The sequence below is a fragment of the Callithrix jacchus genome, chromosome 1, assembly GCF_049354715.1.
Source record: "Callithrix jacchus isolate 240 chromosome 1, calJac240_pri, whole genome shotgun sequence".
NCBI lineage: Eukaryota > Metazoa > Chordata > Mammalia > Primates > Cebidae > Callithrix > Callithrix jacchus.
Genome location: NC_133502.1, coordinates 135,922,273 through 135,942,659, shown reverse-complemented (window position 1 = coordinate 135,942,659; position 20,387 = coordinate 135,922,273). Strand labels below are relative to the sequence as shown.

Genomic DNA, 20,387 nt, shown 5'->3' with positions numbered 1-20,387 from the left:
GTTCTAACTCTTTATATCTCTGAATTATATTATTTATCATTACGCTAAGTTGACTAATTGTATATCCAGCTATGTCTCATCAGCTATTTAATACACCCATTGAATTTGATTTTTAATTATATTTATTTCATTTATATAGGTTCTTTTGTTTATTTTTGAAATTTAAATTTTATTCCATTTATGGTTTACGTTCCCCTTCTTTATTTAAAGAAAAAAGTGTAAGCTTATTCAGTTAATCATAAGTTTTAGTGTATTCTATTTCTACCATATTCAAGGAGTGAAAATACTGTTTGATTTTGTCTTTTGAATGTTCCTACATTGTAGATTTTTTACCTGTGTGGTTTTAAGTTTCTTATTTTGGTTATTTTTCAGTGTGTTGTTTTTTCATTTTTTGGAATAATGTGAACCCCTGTTGTATTGATATTTATAAAAAGGATTTTGCATCTGGGTTGGTAAAAGCCTAAAATAAATTTTAGGTTGCTTTCTTGGCATGGAGTTCCAGGGCTTCTCTGGGAGTTTAAATAGGGGCTGCAGGTCAATGAGGGCTGAGGCAGTAAGTTTTGATAGTTTTCTGGAAGACGTTTTCTCACCACTTAGAGCCCAGAAACAGGCTACCTGCTTAGCTCCCAGAAAGTAGTTGTTCTAGCTCCTCCTTGATCAAGGGTACATGTTTCTAGAATCATGGAAAGTTCTGTTGATATTGAAATGTAATTATTTTCTTTATGCTATTTTATTCAATTTTAGAATCATGGTTATACTACCATTAACAATAAATTGGGATCCTCCCCTTCTTCCTCTAAGTTCTAGAATGATCTATATATTTACCTCTTTATTGTAGAATTGTATACAATTGTAAGGAATAGTATAGAGATGTCATGTACCCTTTTCCCAGTATCCCCCAAGAGTGTCATCTTGCAAAATTATAGTACAGTGTCACAGGATATTTGCATTTATATTATTCACCAGTATATTTCAGATTTTCTCAGGTCTACTCATACTTCTATGTATATATATGTGTATCTTTAATTCTACACAATTTTATCACCAGTGTAGGTTTTTTTATCTGCCAGTCAACATACAGAACAGCAAATATCCCAAGTATTCCCTGTGTTTCAAGTATCCCTTGTGTCCCCTGATTGTTCCCAGGTGTCCCTTGGGTGGTTCTTTTATAACCACACTCACCAAGCCCCTTCATTCCTAAACCCCTGGCAACAATTAATCTGTTCTCCACTTGTAAAATGTTATTTCAAAAGTATTATATAAATGAAACTATAAAATATATAATTTTTTGGCTTTTGTACTCACCATAATCTCCTGGAGATTCAACCAAGTTATTGTACATATCAATAGTTACTTTCATTTTACTGCTGAATAGTATTCCATGGTGTGAATGTGCCACAGATTGTTTAATCATTAACCCATTGAAAAATACCTGGGCTATTTCCAGTTTGGGGCTGTTACAGATAAACCTTCTATCTACATAAGTATACATGCTTTTGTGTGAACACATATCTTGAGGTAATGCTCAGGAGTGCAATTTCTGGAATGTATACTATTTGCATGTTTCGTTTTAAAAGAAACTGCCAAATTGTTTCCCAGAGTGGTGGTACCATTTTACATTTTTAACAGTAGCAATGTGTGAATGATCTAGTTTCTCTAAATTCTCCCTAGCATTTGGTGTTGCTGCTATTTTTTATTGTAACTATTCTGATAGGTTTGTGGTGATATCTCATTGTGCTTTTAGTTTGAGTTTCCCTAATGTGTAATGACACTGAACATCTTTTTACATTCTTCCTGCATATGTATAAAATTTCTTTGTATACAATATGTACAACGGTCATAGTGAACCTCTATGTCTGTTCATGTATTTTGCCCATTTTCTAATTGACTCATTTGTTTTGTTATTGAGTTTTGAGTATTCTTGAGCTATTCAAAAAACTAGTCTTTTATTGGATATGTGCTTTGCAAACATTTTCTCCCATTCTGTAGCTTTGCTTAGCATTGTCTTACATGAGCTTTTGCGGAATAACAATTTTTAATTTTGATCAGGGCACATTTGTTTGTTTTGTCTGTTATAGATCATCCTTTTGCTGTTAAGCCTAACTCTTTGCCCAACTCTAGTCCCAGAGAACAGTGAGGATTTTATCAATGACAACTCCAAACAGAGAAGTCTCATGATCACACTCTTCCATCTGGACTGCTTGCTCTTTTGTGTCTATACACAGCTCTTATCCTAGTCTCTCTTTTCCCAGTTATCCCAGGGATTTTCTTATCTCTCTTATGCTAGATCACTTCCTATTCCTTTTATTGTCCTCTTTCGTGATTTATACTAATATGTTTCCTGTGACAGAGTAGATGGCAGATACATTTTTGAGGACATGTCTGAAAATGGTTTTTTTCCCTCACATTTAATTGTTAGAAATCCAAGTTAAAATTATTTTTATTTTGCATTTTGATATCTCTACATCTACTGTTGCTATTGAGATATCCAATTCCACTTTCATTTCTGATTTTTATATGTGACCTTGTTTCCCCTCATTTCTGGATATTTATGGAATATTATTCTATGTAAATGCTCTAAAATTTCACAAAGATGTACTTTTATGAGAGTTTATTTTCATGCATTTTGGGCCCCCAGTCATCTCTTTGAATTTGGCAATTAATATAATTGAATTTTTTAAATTCTGTTTTCTGATGATTCTTTTATTCTTTGTATTATTTCTTTTTGGAATTTCTTCAGGAATGTTAAGTATAGTGGAGAGTAGGGTGTTAGGTTTTTTTTTTTTTCCTTCGGATTTCCTTCTGTTTATCTTCTTTTCTCCTGCTTTTTCAGAGATTTATTGTGCTTTATCTTTGAGATTCTGTTTTCTTGAAGTTTTCATTTAGGGTATTGTGATTTTAATGCATAAAGAGCACTTTTCATTACTTGCTTTCGGAATGTTTCTTGATACTTGATGAATGATTCATGGATCTTATTTCTCTGCAAGTATTTAATGAAGTATTTTGTTTGTTTGTTATGAAAACAAGCTCCCTCTCCCCCTTTTTAAGTTCTAGTTCCTCTGAGAATGTTTTCCTCTGTTTCTGTTTTAGTTTCTATCTTTCATGTAAGGAACTTTTCTCAGATGTATGGAATACATTAATCTTATGTTCATGATTATGAAAACTTAAGTTTTGGGTACATGTGTAGAGCTTGTCAACTTTGAGCTACAGTGTTGAATTAATTATTTGTTAGTTGGAAGAGCTACAGAATCATTTTTTTTTCTGGTCTTTCTTCTTGGGCTGGTGAGAATTCTTTTAAAAAGTTTATTTCAATATCCAGCCTGATACTGGTCTACTTGCCATGTTTCAGGATGGCAGGTATTGGAAGAGGGCAAGAAAGATCAAGATTCAGCTCTGAAAATTCAGAGATACTTAATTCCTCTTTCAATATTCTTTTTTTTTAATTTTTTATTGCATTTTAGGTTTTGGGGTACATGAGCAGAACATGCAAGACAGTTGCATAGGTACACACATGGCAGTGTGTTTTGCTTTCTTTCTCCCCTTCACCCACATTTGGCATTTCTCCCCAGGCTATCCCTCCCCACCTCCCCCTCCCGCTGGTCCTCCCCTTTTCCCCCCAATAGACCCCAGTGTTTAGTACTCCCCTCCCTGTGTCCATGTGTTCTCATTTTTCATCACCCGCCTATGAGTGAGAATATGCGGTGTTTCATTTTCTGTTCTTGTGTCGGTTTGCTGAGTATGATGTTCTCCAGATTCATCCATATACTGTTCCTGCTGGTCTCCCAGTCTAGAGAACATCTCCAGAGAACAAACTTTAAAGAATAACTTGTTTTGGAAGAAAGTATATTTTTCTAATATGATAGAGTTAGAAGATGTCAAGAGATCTGCCCTCTTCTCACATCATCTTCCCTGAGTTATATCACCTTAGGTTTCTCATCATCCAGGTCCTGACATTCTTGGCACTGTTGATTGCTGACTCTTGGAACATTTTATATTATATATTTGAATATTTTTCTTTAAGACTATTTATCACTCAACAATTCTTGTTGGAGTTACCAAAGTTTTACCTTTGTTTTCTCTCCTTTTGCTTCATTCCTTATGAGGTTTATATTTTAAAAAATCTCTTTAATGTCATTCAGTGAGGTATCTCGGTGGTGGGCTTAGGGGAGAACGATATTAGCAGTATGTTTTTAATCTTCCATCATAAATAAGAAGCAGAGCTGACAATTCATTTGGAAATAATTTTTGACAACATTTACAATTTATTTTATGGATATGCTTTTGTTTATGCTTTTGCATCTCCTTACCTCAATTTGGATAGCTTATGTTTCTCTAGAAAACATTCTTTATATATGATTTATTCATTTACTTCTTTATCTGTTGGTTTATTCTTTTTACTTATTTTTCATTTGTAGTTTCCTCATTTTCTTGATTTTCTTTGTGAATAATAATTTAACTTTGGATTCTCCTTCTAAAAATTTAAATTTTGGGTTTGTTTACCTTTTAAAAATAATTTACTAACTTATACCTCCATGTCATATTCTATCATCTTTCTTTAAGGCACCATGAGGGAAAAGGGTTGTGGTTTTCTTCTTCTTTCTTTCCTGTGCCAGAGGTAGTTTCGGTCCAGGGTTAAATAGGTGGCAAATGTGAGAGTAGAGGTAAGGTAGAAAAAAGGTTCTCTGAACTACTCTTCTTTAAAACTGGCCCTCAGTTCCAATTCTCTGCTATAAGTGAGATGGTCTCCTGCTGACCTCTTTTAATTTCCATCTTAGTAGTACCTCAATAGTTTCCTTTGTTCTTAGTTTACCTCTTTATAGATCCTCTCTGTTGAGATCCCAGAACCCTTCTATGGTACCTTATTGAGCATAATCTCATTGAGAGAACTTCAAGACAGCATTCTTTATCTCTGTCTCTGTATCTCTCTGCCTCTGCTCTGCACCCACCCACCGCCTCACCCTGCCAAACCAATCTCTATCTGTGCCTCTCCTTCTCTCTTGGTCCACATCTGGTCCACGGGAAACCCATGCTTCTAATGCTTAATTAATGAAGGAACAGATTCCTTCAGAACTATAGCCTTCTACTCTATGCTTCAAGGCATTTCATCCCACCTTTCTTTGTGACCCTTTAAATGCCACAGCCAGAGTCAGTACCCAGGTTGCTGTTTGTTTCATCCAGTTTTAGATCATCACTGGTGACAAAAAATCCAGTTTTAGATCATCACTGGTGACAAAAGTATTTTTTAGGTAACTCTTTATAAGCTCCACATAGAGAGGTACTGTATTGCTATTTCCAGCTGCCTATTTTTTTCTTTTTCTTTTTTTTTTTTGAGACAGAGTTTCGCTCTTTTTACCCAGGCTGGAGTGCAATGGCGCGATCTCTGCTCACTGCAACCTCCGCCGCCTGGGTTCAGGCAATTCTCCTGCCTCAGCCTCCTGAGTAGCTGGGATTACAGGCGTGCGCCACCATGTGCAGCTAATTTTTTGTACCTTTAGTAGAGACGGGGTTTCACCATGTTGACCAGAATGGTCTCAATCTCTTGACCTCGTGATCCACCCACCTCGGCCCCCCAAAGTGCTGGGATTACAGGCTTGAGCCACCGTGCCCGGCCCCAGCTGCCTATTCTTTGGAATAGTTTTGGAGCCTCTGTCAAAACTAGGGTTAGGAGCCTAATTTTAGTATATTTTAACAGTTTATAGTTTTAGAATTAATTTAAGTATATTCTATATCTATGTTAGTGTGTGTGTGTGTGTGTGTGTGTGTGTGTTCGTGTGATTTTAAAAAATTCATATATTTGCATGCATTAGTCAGGGATCTAGCAAGAAACAGAATTCCAACCAAATGGTTCAACTCTAGAGGAAACTGGGATGTCAAAGTCCTCACTCTCCTTCTCAGTCTCCCATCAAAATACTTACTGGCCAAAAGCCTCCCAGAAAACTGAAAATATGAGAGCCCAGATATAATGGTGGTCAAGGTAAGTTGGTAAAAGGGGTGCATACAGCATGGGTACATACAGTGGGTGGAGAGGTACCAAATGGAATGTAACAAATATATGACTTTCCTATTGTTCCAACATTTAAAAAATTTAGATGTATATCGTCATGGTCTGAAAAATGTAAATTATACTGCATCCATTGCCTTTTGACTCTTTTGAAATATTTTCAAGAAAAGTTAGACTTCCAGTCTTCCTTATTTTTGATATAGTTTGTTGTAGCAAGCTATCTTACTTACTGTGGACCTGTTAATGCTGTTTTTATAAAAAATCACCTAAGGCTTCAATCTGTAAATTTTAAGATTGTTCCAGACCATCTATGCTACACCTTGCCATTTACAGACAATATTCAGTAGTCTGTTTCCATTATTTCATGAATATTCTTTAATTTTATTTTTTTCTACACATTTGTACGCACAGTTTACCTGCTTAAATTTAAGGAGCTCTCTGCCGAGTTTTCATTATTAAATTTAGATTTATCTTACTGTGGTCAGAAAATGTGAATCACAGTCTGTCTACTTGTAATTTATTATTTTCCTTGTAGGCCCACTTCAGCAGCTGATCTTCCTCTTGATTATATTAATACTAACATTAACATTTTCATGTTCCCCTTTTCTACTCATGTTCATTAAGAAATAAGGACAATATAATGAGATATTCTAATTGATGCACACCTAGAGCTCTTAAAAAAACAAACAAACAAAAAAAGGAGTGCTGTTCTAAGACCATTTGACTGATAAGCAGTACCACATTATGAGAGCTCAAAATGATTGCTCATTATCTAATAAAGTCAATATTTAGCTTAGAAAATGCTTGTGTCACATGTAACATATGAAACTAGAATGAAGTCAAAGTTGTGTATTCTTGTATATAAATATTTTGACACATGTTATATTATTTGAATTATACCTTTTCAAAACAAAAAACCGAAATCCAACTCTTTAACCCTTTCAGTGCTTATAACGTTGGTTTTGACATCAACAAAATATCACACATACATGCAAACATATACATACACATTTTGTATTTCTTTAGCATTAATTTAGGATTTTTTCAATGTTAATATTTAAGTTTTCTTTAATGTGTGTTTTTGATTTTATTTGTTTGAATATAAAGAGCTTTTTTCTTTTCATAGGTATTTATTACTTTTATATTTATTATTTTAACAGACATATTTGCTCTTTCTTTATGTCTTCTTTTGTTTGTTTCTTTTTTTTCTTTATAATTGCAAACCAGTGGTTATTATTTTCAAGTTTTGGTGTTGTCACAGGCCATTTTCCTTTCTTTTCTTTTTTATTCCATGGATTGAGATGTTGTTTTTCTTTTAGATAACCTCTCATCTTTGAGGATTATTCCCCCGTTATATATGGATAGTTCTCTTTTATCCATGGATAAGAATGGTAATATATTTTTCATTCATTGTGTTTATATTATGTTGAATACCTTCTATTCTTTCTGTGTTTAATCATTTTGCATTCTTCCTTGATGTTCTGCATAGTTTACTCAATCTCCACTGATTTTTTTCAAGATTAATTATATGTTTTATTTCTAATATTTTAATTAGGAATGCTTGGTTACTTATTAACTTTAATAAGCCCTCTTCATCCCTATTTGTCTTTCTATATCTTTTTGAAATAGACAAATATATATACATATATGTAATATATGTGATATATTTTTTTGATGGCATTCCTATTGGCCTTTATTTCCTTAAGCAAGTAAAATAGGTCCTTGTCTAAAAAGTTTGTTTCATGGAATAGATCATCATTCAAAAACATGTTCTAAGTTTTTTTTTTTCAGGTGTAGGTTTATTTTCTTCTTTTATTTCATATTTTTATCTTCCTTTTTTCTGTTTATCTTCAAATGATTGTAGGTGAATTAAAGCTATTTTTTGACCAAAATATTGTAAGGTGAGTTGTCTTTGGAACCCATTTCTATTTGTCTACAAAACCCTTTGAATTCTTATCCTTGATCGAGTTTGTTTCTTTCTCGTAATTTCTGACTCTTCAAAGGTTATATTTATGGATTTGGATGACCCCCAAACTTATGAACCAATTGCCTTTGTAAAAATTTTGGATTAGAGGAAGGCATAGCAGCATGCATACGTTCTGTTTGTGGACTTTTTCTTCCCAAACAACTTTTATCCTTAATTTTCCCAACCCACATCAGCTGTTTGCTGGTATTGATCTGAGGTGGATACAGTTATTCTGAGTTCACTGGCTCCTATATCCTTCATGTTCCTGTTCCTATTTACGTATGTTATCATCTGTGATGGAATTATCTGAAAGCTTCATCTGGAAGCTCAGTCTTGGTTTACCCCAAGGAGATGAAAGGTCTATGGTAAGTGCATTAGCTCTAAGTCCAGAGGCTTGTCTTGCAATTTTAATTTTAAGTTGGGTCAATGCAACTTTTAATAGAGGTTGCTGAATGACTGACCTATGGAGAGCTTCTCTGGGATGGGAACTAAATCTAATTGATCAATATTTCCCTTGGGCAATAAAAGTAATTCATCTGAGTCTTCCCTTTCCTCATCTGTAAAAGCAGGTACAACATACTGTGTCTCATGGGGGTGAAAACCGGACTAGTGATTTGCCAAACACTTAACTCAATGCGTGGCTCATAATAAGAATTCAAGAAGCAGTGGCTGAAATTACTATGCAGTCTAACTCCTACATTTTACAAATGGGCAGTTGAGGCTGAGAGTCACTGAGCTAGAACTAGATCTAATCTCTGACTGTGAGGTCAGTGCTTGCTTAAAGGAATGAAGGTACCCTTAACTTATCTTCTTTATGTGATATGTTTGTATTATTGTGCACATATTTATATATATGCTCATATTAAACATAGAAAAAGCAAATAAAGTGTATGCACCGTCACTGGGAAAAAAAGAATAGCCCGTGTTTTTGGTGTTTTTTTCTTTTTGCATCTGAATCTTTCTTTTAAGCTAATTCTTTTGTCTTATTTAATAACTTCTTCAAGAGTAATGTAGGCCAAAAGTCAGTTTTTAGGAGGATTCTTTTCTTTTGTGACCAATTGCAACATGCCTATTATGATACTTTACATTTCCCGTGAAGAAATGCAAACTTTTTTTTTTGAGACGGAGTTTCGCTCTTGTTACCCAGGCTGGAGTGCAATGGCGCGATCTCGGCTCACCGCAACCTCCTCCTGGGTTCACGCAATTCTCCTGCCTAGCCTCCTGAGTAGCTGGGATTACAGGCACGTGCCACCATGCCCAGCTAATTGTTTGTATTTTTAGTAGAGACGGGGTTTCACCATGTTGACCAGGATGGTCTCGATCTCTTGACCTCGTGATCCACCCGCCTCGGCATCCCAAAGTGCTGGGATTAGAAATGCAAACATTTTAAGAGTGGCTGATCTCTAGGAGATGAGGTGTGGAGGTGTTCTATGAAGGAAGGGAACTGCACTTTCTTTTTAATCCACTGAACCAACAGGCCACTTTGATAATAGGAGTGATGTCTGGAATATTGTAGGAGAAACTAGCACTGCGGGAGTTCAGCAATTCCATTCTTATATTGGCCCAGCTTCTGTCACTCTTTTGTAATCCATAGCAAAGAACCTGGCATCCAGCAAGAGAAGGTACCCCCACCAAGGGATAGGTTGGGGCTTTCACAGTAGACAGAACTTTCCTGAAACATCTTGAAGCAGGAATTCCTAATATATATAGCCATATTGTACAACGAAGCTGGTATCATTTAAGAATTTTCATTAATAGATTTTTTTAGAAGACACTTGATAGAATTAGAATCTCTTAAAGGTGAAGCTCAATAATTAGGATTTTAAAAATAACTGTGCCAAATAATGCTATAAAGAATTAAAAAATCAGTATGCAGCACTTAAATCAGCAGCAGCAGCTTCGCCTGAAAACATATTAGAAGTGAAAGATCTCAGGTCCTACCCAACACTTACTGAGTCAGAATCTTCATGTTAACAAGCTCTCCGGGTCATTGGTATGCACATTAAAGTTTGAGAAGCACTGATCTTGATCTGACACAATGTTTAATAAACCTGTGTGCACATTAATCACCTGGATAGCTTTCAAAAAGAATGATGCTCAAGTTTGCCACCAGAGACTCTGGGGTAATTGTTTGAGGTGGGGTCCAGGCAGCTGTGTTTTTAAAGCTCCTCAGCAGATACCCAGTTATGATGAACTGTAGGTGTCATCATATGATAAGCAGCCAGTGGATATCAGAGCTCACTGGCTGTATTTGTTTCAACCCAAAGCTATTTCAGCATTCTCCTATACTCTATAGCAGAGAATAGGTTGAACTACTTATCACAAGGCTGGCAAACAGTAAAGTCCTATTGGGCCCCACACTACTGGAATTATTTTTAACTAGAGAAGATAGCATCCAACAGCAAAGGTTGTCTCATATTCTCAGTGCTCTCCTGAGGGTTGATATCAGTGACCTTCAAAGGGCAGAGAAATAAAGATGAACCCATTTTTAGCATTCCTGTTTCAGAATCTGTTTTAATTTCATGTTTCAACTTCGATGTGCCTGATATGTCATTTATTCTTCAGTAATGACACTGTTAGATAGGCCTTTTCTTCCTCTCCAAGACTATCTTGTTACTTAGTGAAAAGAAATGCCACTGACTGCACTTTTTAGATTGCTTTACTGTTCAAATTCACATTGGGTGTGGTTACCAGAAGAGCAATACAACTTTGATGTTTGTAAGGAAACATTATAAACTGAACTTTTCTATAATTATAAGATTAAGTCAAAAGTTCTAAATAGCTTTAAACAGAAAGATATAGTGCAATGTCCTCAGGTCAAACAAAAAATTTCAAAATGTATAGCCCAAGAAAACCTTTTCTAGCATCCCAAAGGAAGGGATCCTTTTTCTTCCATTAACATCTGTACCAATTATTGCTTGTACACTTTAATTATAAAGAGTGGAACCACCTGCAATAACTCTTTTAGGCAATTTTCAAGTTTTATTTTATTACATGTTCATGGTCATTTCTTAAAATAGATAATAATCTCAACTAAGGCAGAAAATATATCTCATATTTACTGGTACCCTTTCATTGTACAGAAGTTCATTTATTAACACATCAGAATGTAAAATTTAACATGTTTGGACTATTTGGTTTTAATAATTTCCCCTTATGAGGAGTTTCTCATTTTTCTAGCATGTATAAGTACAATATTCATTGAAAGGCATTAGTTATGTATATTAAAATGTTCCAAATGTAATGAACAAATTCTGACTATTTTAAGAGCTCAAAACTAGACTTTGGTGAAAAAGTTGTATCTCAATCTTTTTTATTTTTTTATTTTTATTTTACTTTAAGTTCTAGGATACAAGTGCTGAATGTACAGGTTTGTTACATTGGTATACATGTGCCATGGTGATTCACTGCACCTATCTAGATTTTAAGCCCCACATGCATTTGTTATTTGTCTTAATCTTTCCCTCCCCTTTATCTCCACCCCTCAACAGGCACAATGTGTGATGTTCCCCTCCCTATGTCCATGAGTTCTCATTGTTGAACTCCCACTTATGAGTGAGAACATGTGGTGTTTGTTTTTCCATTCCGGTGTTGGTTTGCTGAGGGTGATGGTTTCCAGCTTCATCCATTTCTCTGCAAAGAACATGAACTCATTATTTTTTTGGCTGCATAGTATTCCATGGTGTATATGTGTCACATTTTCCCTACCCAATCTATCATTGATGGGCATTTGGGTTGGTTCCAAGTCTTTGCTATTGTGAACAGTGCTGCAATAAACATACCATGTGCATGTGTATTTACAGTAGTATGATTTATAGTCCTTTGGGCATATACCCAGTAATAGGATTGCAGGGTCAAATGGTATTTCTGGTTCTAGATCCTTGAGGAATCGCCACACTGTCCTCCACAATGGTTGAACTAATTTACATTCTTACCAACAACGTAAAAGTACTCCTATTTCTCTGTATCCTTGCCAGCACCTATTGTGTCCAGACTTTTTAATGGTCACCATTCTAACTAACATGAGATGGTATCTCACTGTGGTTTTGATTTGCATTTCTCTAATGACCAGTGATTATGAGATTTTTTTCATATGTTTGTTTGGCTGCATAAATGTCTTCTTTTGAGAAGTGTCTGTTCAACTCCATCTTAACAGAAAATAGTCTATCTTGTCAGCATTCAAATGTGAGTTCAGGACATTGGACAGCCCTTCTCTTGAGAGACAACACTCCAATGATTCACTATTTAGAGTGATGGGTCACTCTGAATAGCTTTAAGCCACATTCCTTATAAAATGAAGACAGAGTGTATTGCAAAATCCTATGTGTATTAATTTATTTTGCATGAAAAGCAATACAAGACAAGGTAAACTGCATTACATTGAAGGGACCACACATATTCCTCTTCCTCCAATCTTATAACATCGAAGCATTGTATTTAGAATGATACAAATATATATATGAAACTATTCTTTAAGACTTAGGTTGCTGTGGAATATATTTAGACTCAATTAGGTCAAATAATGTTCTTACTTCCTTTTTTCCCCTTGAATTATAACTATGGCACTGCATATATTTAGTGTAAAAAAGTCTTATCAGTGACAGAAATGTATAGGAGTTTCAAGGAGTTCTATGTGGGAGAATTGGAGGAAAGAGACCTGGTAGAGATATCTAAATATGAATTTTAATCAAGAAATTCGGATTGGTGGCACAGTCCAATAAATAGATGATTGTAATACAGTGGTGTGCAAGGAGGTTAGAAAGCCTTTACAGAAAAGGCGTTTCACATGAACTTTAAAAGGATGAGAAGAGAAAACTAAGCAAATTATGCACAAACATTAGATCAGAAACAGCTTTTGATATCTGCATGTACCAGAACAGTAGACATTTCTGTGGCTAAAGCACAGAGTGATTCTATGGCCAAAAGTAAAGAGGGCTACAGGAAAAAAATGAAGTGCTTGGGTACATGAAACAAGACCTTAAACATGTCAAATTAAATGTGGACTTAATCGTGCAGTGATTGGTTTGGCATTAGTAGTACTTTACTAGGGGGATGACATGATATAACTTGTATTTTCAAAGAAAATAACTTCAGCTAAAATGTGAAAGATGGTTTGGAATGGGAAAACCCAACTCAAATTAGATACTTCAGTAGTTCAGAGAAGATATTATATGTCCTGATGATGTTGAAGCATTAAGATTTGTTACTGATGAGATTTGGAAAGAAAAGGAAGTAGGAAGATTTGAAAAATAATTTGAGTTCTTCAATTTACACAATTAAGAAGATTTATTGGACTGGAGAAAGAGATAAATGAGAGTAAATGACAGTTTACTTTATAACAAGTTGAGTTTAAAATGCTGATTCCTAATAATAATAAGCAATAAAAGCTATGGGCCTGCATCTTAAAGGAGTACTCTTTATTAGATGTAGAAATTGGATTTTACATGCAGATTTTAGAGCAGAGGAGACTTTTCAGGAAGTATAGAATGAGAAGAGGAATGAATGTTCAATAAGGGGAAAACAGAGAAAGAGAACAAAGTCAGTAAGATAGGGTCAAATGAGAAGTAGGGTATGTAGTGTCTGAACAAAGAGGGACTGGCCAAATGCCTTATAGGAGTCAAACAGGATGAGGACTGATAATGCCCACCAGAATTTGTACAGTGATGTGTTTGGCAGTAGCTGCTGCAGTGCTGCAGTAGATTACAGTGTGAGAATGTGATTTAGTGTGAGGAGTGAATGAGGAGAAAGTGGTTTCTGCTGGTAGCAAATGTTCAAAGCAGGCAGAGTAGGAAAGAGAAAACAATTGGTTCCTTCAGGGAAGGAGGTTAATTTAGAGAAGATGTAGGGAGTGTTTAACTGTCAGTTGTGAAAGAGAAAGAGCTCAGAGAGAGGAGCTTAAAGATATAAACAGGTGGGAATCAAGGAATGTGCTCTCAAATGAGAAGAACAGGAGTGGCATTAACCTTGAAATACTCAGAGACTCCTACTCCTTTGTGGCAGTGGGAAGATGATTAACAATAGTTACAAAGCAGTTAAGTTAAAAAGTGGGAAGGATGAGAGTCTGGGAGTTTCCACCTGATGGCCTCAAGTTGTTTTCTGTGAAGAAGGCAGCATACTGTTTGCTGAAGGTGGAAGTTGCAGAGTCTGAGTAGAAACACTGAGAAGAGTGATGATGGCTTGGAAGAGCTGTTTCAGAGAAAGTCAACGGATATTGAATAGGGTTACAGACCTAGAAGAGGGTGGCAGATGACAGATTTATAATACCACAAATTAATAGACTACTATTTAATTTTTTCAGCATCACCAGAAAGTTCAAGATGGGAAGTACAGAAAAATCAAAGTGCTTGGGCTCATTTGTTCACACATTGTTGGCAAAGCCAGAGCAAAAATAAAGGAAAAATGAGTTAAGTATGCCAGTAAGTGTCACCAAGATAGCTGAGTAAATGAGATTAATTTTTTTTGAAAGAGAGAAAGAAAGAGAAAAAAAGGAATGAAGAAGAAGAAAAAAGAGGAAGAGGAGGAGGGAGAGACAACGGGAGTGTTGTTTATTTATTTATTTATTTTTTGAGACAGAGTTTTGCTCTTGTTACCCAGGCTGGAGTGCAATGCCGCGATCTCAGCTCACCACAACCCCTGCCTCCTGGGTTCAGGCAATTCTCCTACCTCAGCTTCCTGAGTAGCTGGGATTACAGGCATGCGCCACCATGCTCAGCTAATTTTTTGTATTTTTAGTAGAGATGGGGTTTCACGGTGTTGACCAGGATGGTCTCGATCTCTTGACCTCATGATCCACCCACCTCGGCCTCCCAAAGTGCTGGGATTACCGGCTTGAGCCACCGCACCTGGCCGGGAGTGTTGTTTAGTTGCCCAGGCTAGAATGCAGTCTAAAAATGGATATTGAAAACCTCCCTTATACCATCCATCAATTGTGCTTAATAATGGCCAACCAATATTTCACCTAAACCTCTGAGTAGGTGTGATGTGGCACTGACAACAGAGCACATCTTGTGTGTTTAAAGTGGAGAGTTCTATAAATGTTTAGGTTTACTTGTTCCAGATCTGAGTTCAAGTCCATGATATTTTTATTAATTTTCTGTCTCATTGATCTATCTAATATTTATATTGAAATCTCCCACTACTACTGTGTGGGAGTCCAAGTCTCTTGACAAGTCTTATGAATCCTGTATTGGGTAGGTACACATCCAGGATCCTCAGCTCTTCCTGTTGTGTTGATCCTTTTACAATTATGTCCTCTTTTGATCTTTGTTGCTTTAAAATCTGTTCCATCAGAGGTGAGAATTGCAACCTCTTCTTTTATTTATTTATTTATTTATTTTTGCTCTCCATTTGGTTGACAAATCTTTCTCAGTCCCTTTGTTTTGACTCTTTATGTCTCCTTGCATGTAAGATGGGTCTGGATGCAGCATACCGATGGGTTTTGGCTGAATCTTTTGATTGGGAGATTTAGTCAATTTAAATTTAAAATTATTGCCATTTGATGTTAGCTGGCTATTTTGCCCATTAATTGATATAAATTCTTTATTATGTTGATTCTCTTTACTTTTTGGTATATTTTTAGAAAGGCTAATACTGGTTGTTCCATTCTATGTGTAATGCTTCTTTCAGAAGCTCTTGTAAAGCAGGCCTGGTGGTAATAAAATCTGTGAGTACTTGCTTATTCACAAAACATTTTATTTTTCCTTCAATTGTAAAGCTTAGTTTGGCTGGATGTGAAATTCTGGGTTGAAAGTTCTTTTCTTTAAAGATGTTAAATATTGGCCCCACTCTCTTCTGACTTGTAGGGTTTCTGCTGAAAGATCTGCTGTGAGTCTGATAGGCTTCCCTTTGTGGGTAACCTGACCTTTCTCTGTGGCTGCCCTTAGTATTTTCTCCTTCATTTCAACCCTAGTGAATCTAACAATTATGTGCCTTGGGGTTGCTCTTGTTGAGGAATATCTTTGTGGTGTTCTCTGTATTACCTGGAGTTGAATATTGTCCTGCCTTGCCATGTTGGGAAGGTTTTCCTGAATAATATCCTGAAGAGTATTTTCCAGCTTGGATTCATTCTCCTCATCACATTCAGGTACACCTATCAAACGAAGAGTAGGTCTTTTCACATAGTCCCATGTTTCTTGGAGACTTTGCTCATTCCTTTTTATGCTTTTTTACTCTATTCTTGACTTCTCATTTTATTTCATTAAGTTGGATTTAAAAAGAAATAAAAGATTAGTAGGCTTTTAGCCTAGGAACAAATGGAGATTCTGAGAAAGTTAGGATATTTTATGGAAAATACTGTATGAGAGAGTTTTAAGAGGTTTTAGTTAGAGCAGGGATTTCAGAGAGATAAAGCTATGGTGTGATGAAAGAGAGAAGAAAAGAAATCAAGCAATTATGAGGTAAGTAATCAGGACATGATAGGCCCAAGGGTATAATTATGAAATTGTCTGGTATGATAGCAATGTTTGGTTGAAGAAAAAGATAAAAGCAAGTTGTATAGTTTATGTATTATATATATATATATATATATATATATATGTATTTCATATGATCAGAGGGCTATATTTCATATGATTGAGGCCAGGAGACTCAAGCTATTTCTTCCATTGTCCTTGGGCTGTGAGGTATCCAGATGTGAACTGGCCCATCTAGTGTCTGAACTCTGTTCACAAACTGAGAAAATACCAGGCATATTGTTCAGACTATTTATGATTTTAACTGGTATTAACCTAAAGTCCTTTATACTTATGCCATATAAGAATCTTCTTAACTTTCATGTCCTCAATGAAGCTTTTCTTAATATTCTTTGTTGAAATTGATCTTTTTCATTTGTTTCTGTCCCTGCTTTCTCTGTTATAACATTGCTCACATTCTTCCTGTATTCTGTTGATTTATAAAGAATATATGTATCTTGAGGACACTGCTTAATTTCATTAACTGTGTCGCTTGTATATTGTCTTGCAAAAGCTGGGTATTCAATAAATGCTCTGTGAATTTAAGTGGTCATTATCCCCTGATTCTGAATTAGGTCATAAGGTGTACGGACTATCATAAAGTAAGGTCTGAGAGTTACTGAGGAATAGGTTTGTGTGACGGGAGTTGGAAACCTCAAAAATTTCCCTGTAGATTTGAGAAGCCAGGAGTCATAAAAACTGAGGACTGTGTAGCTAGAGTAAGTGAAAAGAGGCAGGAGGGATTAATGTTAAAAATCGTTGCCTACTTTATAATTTCAAGTGGGGGGAACAAAAATCTGCCTACCACTAGTTTCTGTATGTGTCTATGAATTCACTGGAATTGTTTAGAGAGAAGAAATTATGACTCTGTATGTTTGCTCTTGAGTGTGTGGTAGAGAAAGAGAGGGAAATCCCCGCAGGGTCTTGGTCTTTGTTGTTTCACTGTAGATTGCTTTCCAAAATCTCCTAAGTGTTTATTGTAATTTTTCGTTTCTGACTCCACTTACCTCACCCCTACCAAATTTAAGTTATTGATATTAAATCCATCCCTAGACCTTAATATTAACCTTTATTTTAATAAAAACTTTCCCCCTCCATTTTTTTTTGAAGATTAGGATCATTTTAGTCAAGTTGTAGCCATGGAAAATTAATCTTATAACTCTCCCCTAGTTTAAGCTTAGTTAAGTGCCATGGGCCTCTTTAAGCAGCTGATGGGCACACTCCTCCAATATGAATGACTCCTTTGACACTGGACTACAGGGTTAAAGCAGCCATTAGTCTGCAGTTTTCTGAGAGCTGCTGACTGGAATGTAATTTCTTGGATACCTCTGTGAACTTGACAGAGCCTTCACCTACTTGGAGGTCATATATTAATGAATCGGGAAAAAAAATCTTTGCTGTCTCATAGTTACCCTTTGGTTGTTTTTATGGCTTATATTAAAATGTCAGTATTGTTATCTGTAATTTTATAGCAGATTTTATTCTAAAATGTATATTTGCACTATGACATCTCATTGATAGAAAGCTTATATTTTAAAAATCCATCAGGAATTTCCAGATGTAGTCTCTAAGAAAGTGGAAACAGTTAATTTATGATAGCTTGCTTGAAATTATACCCTAAGTTTAATAGCATGTGTCTATCTCATTACTTTGATATAGTTTGATAGAAAACACTTAGAGAATTAAAAATTTTGGTTTGCTATATCATCTTGAAAATTATTGGTAAATGAATTGTCTACCTACCTATCTATCTGTCTCTCTATCTTTCTGTCCTATCTACCAAAAAAAAAACAAAAACAAAATGACTGTAATTGAGGTGTTCTGGCAAGGATAAATGGAACACAATTTCTGGCCTCAAAGAACAGAATATTTAGAACTAAATCAAAGTATACAGAATACACTGCACAATCTGTTTTTCTTTGCTGTTGTTTAATGGAAACTATATTTGTGACAGATATGTGATCCTATACTGGCTTCTTTTTAACACAGATCTTAGGGTTCATACAACCAAATCCACACCTGAATTATGTCAGTGTGTCAGGATGGACCTCTCATAACATTACTCTCCCTGTCCCCTAGTCATAAGGTTTACTTTCTGAAGATTTGGGACCCTTTCCTATCTCGGTTTCCTTAATGTCATTCTTTCTTTCACATACTCCATCTCTCTTTCTGCTTAAAATTCCCTACCTCTGTTTTTCTATTTTTTTCTCTTTGTAAAACATTTTAAAAATAAGTAACTTTGAAAATGGTTCTAATTTTAATCTCACATGTAGAAGGAGCCATCACATTGCTGAGAATATTTTATTGTTTGTGTTGTTTTGTTTTTTAATGCTGAAGAATTTTGAAGGCATTTTAAGTGTACAAAAATGGGAGAATGGTATATCCATTTGTGATAGAAGAATTATTTCTAGCTCTCAGATTCATAATGTGGACAAGAATAATGCATGTAATTTATCTTCTACAATGCCTGTATAAGATATTACAACACATTTTTTGTCACTATTATTATTGTTACTAGACTTCCAACTACCAAATTCAAATTCAACTTGGCCCACACTTTTAATAATGTATTGGAAAGGTCCTCTGGATTTACATAATTTTATCCCACTGACACAAGCCCAATATACACAGGCATCATTTGTTTAGATTAAAGCCGCAGGTACCTTCGGTTCTTTTCTTTCTGTCTTTAAGTTATTCTTCAACTCCTGCCAAACAAATTCTTCGGAAAGATTCTTCTCTGAAAGAGAACTGGTATGTCTATATAAGGGAAGTCTTAATAGTCATAGCAGATATTTTAAATTAAAAGTGGCATAGCTTGTTATAATACAATTAAAATATATGTATTGAGAAAACCAGAACAATGACCTTCTGGTTTTGATTAACCTATTTATTTGCTTTGGCAGCCCCTCCCACCTCTTTTATCTGACCTCTCAGCTCACATACAAATAATTTATTCATCCTTTCACTGTACCTTTTGACTTCTCTAATTCCATTATTTAATGTTAGGGGACTATACATTCTAAGTGTACATTGAAGAATAAATTAATCTTACATACATTACCCAGAAAAACAGTGGTTATTTTCAGCACTTTTCTGATAATATGCATGCTCATTCTCAGTTACATTTTTCAGAAAGGTATAATCGTTTATTTTCTAAGAATTTGTGATATGGGCTTTTAATTCCAGCATGAAATAGATAAAGGTATTGCAATTTACAATCTACACAGAAGCAGAAATTTAATGTGTGTGAACAGTCTGCTCATTTGCTAGAATAATATATTCTAAATGGCTTCAATGTGTTCATAGACAGTGAACACTGAGAGCAGTAATTGGAAAAATACATCACCCGTCCAAGGGTTCCTGCAGACTGGATTACAGTCTGGTGGTCTTCCTAAATTTTTTGTTTAGTCAGGTTAGAGTATGCTAGATTTATTGATGAAAACTCACATTCTAAGAAGTTTAACCTATAAAAATACAAAAGATACAGATGAACTCATAGTTTAGTTAAACTAAGCAAAATTATTAGAATTCACCAAATTCACACTTTTGTCAGTATCATGTTGTTCATCTAAAAACTGCTTCTGGATGAGTAACATTATAGAACTTTCATGGTGGTTATTGGCTTTCTATATACATAATAACTAAACATATTCTAACATAAAGTAAAATGCATATGCAATAACTATGAAACATTTAAACATTTATGTAACTATAATAAACAATTATTTTATTTTAGAGTGAATCAGCATTTTTATTCCAGCGACTCAAACTTATCAAAACCATTAACAGCATGGAAAACTAATTGTACTTGTTGGATAATGCTAGCTGTTGTAATAGAGAAGAGCCCCAAATTCATGGCTTGACACAGAGAATTATACCTTGCTCATGAAAACACCAAAATGGCTATCCTTAATGGTAAAGGGCTTATGTTCCATTCAGCATTGCACAGAACTGGACTGAAAAGCCTCTG

General features: G+C 35.2%; 1 protein-coding gene across 10 annotated transcripts in view; it reads left to right on the top strand.

Annotated features, from left to right (window-relative positions):
- LINGO2 (leucine rich repeat and Ig domain containing 2) overlaps window positions 1–20,387 on the top strand; it is a 1,279,451-nt gene that overhangs the window by 484,450 nt on the left and 774,614 nt on the right. The gene's annotated exons all lie outside the window — the stretch shown is intronic.